Here is a 499-nt window from a genome sequence, read left to right on the forward strand (position 1 = left end):
GTTAGTTCCTTAACCAGTCAACACATGCATTATTGAAAGCGATATCCTGAAAAGTTATATATTCAAAAGATGGTCCCTGTCTGTATTTACACTAGTAATACTAGTTCTACTTCAAAACCTGCTGTTGAACAAAACAGCACCAATAACATGTAATATAATTTTGTACTTCATGATGTGCTTTAAAAATCTGGACAGAATTTGAAGCCTGCTTGAAACATTGCTGCTTCTGCGACGAGATATTTATGAAAGCGAACTGAATTAGGTACTAGTTCCATTTAACCGTGTGTTTTCATTTTGTCGCAACCCAGACAGACGCTTTTACCTGTACGATGACTCGAATGCTAAAGTTTGCGGCACTACTCGGATTTGCGAGCAGCTGAAGCGCCAGCTGGTATTGGCGCTCCATCCGTTCCGCCGCATTCGCAACGCTGCTGACTGCGCGTACTTAGTGGAGCGGCGCGCCACCGCCGCAGCCGGCGCGCATGACGCCGAGACAATG

Source organism: Dermacentor silvarum, chromosome 1 (assembly GCF_013339745.2).
Source record: "Dermacentor silvarum isolate Dsil-2018 chromosome 1, BIME_Dsil_1.4, whole genome shotgun sequence".
Lineage (NCBI taxonomy): Eukaryota > Metazoa > Arthropoda > Arachnida > Ixodida > Ixodidae > Dermacentor > Dermacentor silvarum.